Raw genomic sequence first — 2,173 nt, forward strand, 5'->3', positions numbered from 1 at the left:
CCACCCCCACCCACGCCGCTGCCAGTGAGGACTAACAGGGCAGCAGCAGAGACCCCCAGAGGCCAGCAGAGGTGGGGCTCAAGATGGACAGAAAGACGACTTGGGAAAAAAGGATGAAGCCCTGACCCTGGGAGGCTGGCTTGGGTCCCTGCACCCCACAGCCCACCCCCTACCTGCAGCTCAGTGTTCCCCCAGCTCTGGCTGGAGCAGGAAGCAGGAAATGTTGTCCTCCCTAGAGAGAGATGGGTGGTTCAGGGGCCTCCTGGGCCAGCTGAGGCCTGGAGTGGGCAGCGACACCTGCGGGTCCCCAGGAAGCGTCTGGAGCAGAGGAAGCTCTGGGGAGGTTTCCGTTCCTTGCAAAGGAAGTGAGTCAGGGGTGCGGCCGGGCGGGACTAGGGCTGGACAGAGGCGCCAGCCAGGGAGGCCTTTCTGGCCTGCCCAGAACCCCCTTCCAGCAGGTCAGCTCCTTTTGCAGCCCTGTGGCTCTCCCAGGACACCTGGTGATACTAAGGGCCCCTTTCCCTTGGCCCCTGGGCTCCTTGCAGCTCAGTCTGACCTCCATGGACCCCCGCCTTCCCCAGGACATCTCCACCTGACCCAGCAGGGCCCACTGGGACTCCAGGCTACAGTAAACAAGAGGAAAGCAGGGTCCTTTGTCTAGCTGAATTGGGTGCCCCCAATCCCTCCCTTACTTTCCTGTCTCCTCTCTCCTCCCCCTCTTCTGAGAAGCCCTCCCCTTATTTTGTCCACCAGCCTGGATCCTCCCACATAGGACATACTGAGGCAGAAGTTCTAGAGGAACAAATTCAGAATTAACTGGGGACCCTTCCTGGCCACCTGCTTGCCTGTGCCTGATCCCCACTCCCATTCCCAGAGGAGCCTTCCTGGATAGCTCTTGGCCCCTCATTGTGTAAGGAAGCTGGTCTCGTCCATGCCCAGCCTAGAAGTCCTGAGCTCCCAGGAACCAGCATCAGCCCTTACCTCCTTCTGAGGAGTGGCCAGGATGGACCTCTCTGTCTCTAGATCACTCTGGCTAACTCAGTTCTATGCCACACACAGGATCAGACAGTCCAGAGTACCCCAGGCTCTAGGAACACCACCAAAGTCCGTCCTGCCCATGTCACCCTCTATCCACATGACAGGAATGCCAGGGCAGGAGGCTGGCTGTCCAGGCCCTGAGGTCCCACATGAATAGTCCTTCAGGGCCACAGGCCCCCTCTTGCCTTTCTGCCTTTTCTGACACAGGGAGGACCCTGGGGCTGGGGCCTTGAGGGGCAGGTGCGACTGGCCAGGCCTGCAGGAAAGGAGCAAGCCAGTGTCCAATTGAGTCCAATGCTGGCCTCCTGCTTTTGCCAGAGGCTGACCAACCAAACCCTTTGGAGTCCAGAGCCCCACACTGGAGTGAGGAGACTCACTAGAGGGGAGTGACAGTGTTCAAGGAGCTCATGTCCCAGAGCATTCACCCCCATGGTGAAGGGGACCCTAGAATCAAACTCCCACTCGGTCATCTGCCAGCCCCATCCCAACCCACCCCGGTCCTGGGAGGCCTCCCCTCCCACCTACCAACCCTTCTGTAGTCCCATTGCCTGGGGACGTCATGCTGCCATCTGCAAATTCCATCTGGGTCTTCAGGCTTCCCTCTGAAAGGGCACTTCACCAGGAGACCCACTGCTTGAATGTGGGCAGCCCCCTAAATCCTCCTGTCTACCGCATCCCCACGGGTGTCCCCAGGGTCAAGCTCCCTGACTCACTAGTAACATTCTCTTTGGTCACAGTCCCGCTGGCAATGCTACCCTGTCCTCCCTCCTAGTAACTTTGTTCCCCAGGGTTCTGCCAGACCCTGGGGCCCTTGGCCTTCTCCAGTGACCGTGTGACCCCCCACACTCCCTCGTGTACTGCCTTTTCCCACCCTGCCCCCGTCACCCCGAGGCACCCCCAGCAGGACACTGTCTGCACAGCCACACTCCAGGGGCACTGGCGGAACCCAGTGCACTGACCAAGGCTGACTTCACCATAAACTCAAGAAGGCCCTTCTCACTGCCAGTGACCTGGCCAGGTGTCCACTCTATTGGCCCCTCTACCCACGGCCCTATCCTTTCCTTCCTAGCCTTCCCACCCCCTCTCCCCACCCTGCCTCCACAGTGCCCTGGCACCTGTACCCACCCCACCCCAC

The 2,173-nt window shown here is 60.2% G+C and overlaps 1 protein-coding gene across 1 annotated transcript in view; it reads right to left on the minus strand.

Moving 5' to 3' along the window:
- The window catches only part of Tor4a (torsin family 4 member A), a 4,642-nt gene extending 4,033 nt beyond the window's left edge, over positions 1-609 (minus strand). The window contains exon 1 of the mRNA XM_015505824.2: positions 174-609. The gene's annotated coding sequence lies outside the window, so the exon portion shown is untranslated. The remainder of the gene's footprint in view (positions 1-173) is intronic.
- Between the last annotated feature and the right edge of the window lie 1,564 nt (positions 610-2,173).

This window comes from Marmota marmota, unplaced genomic scaffold (genome assembly GCF_001458135.2).
Source record: "Marmota marmota marmota unplaced genomic scaffold, marMar, whole genome shotgun sequence".
Taxonomy (NCBI): domain Eukaryota; kingdom Metazoa; phylum Chordata; class Mammalia; order Rodentia; family Sciuridae; genus Marmota; species Marmota marmota.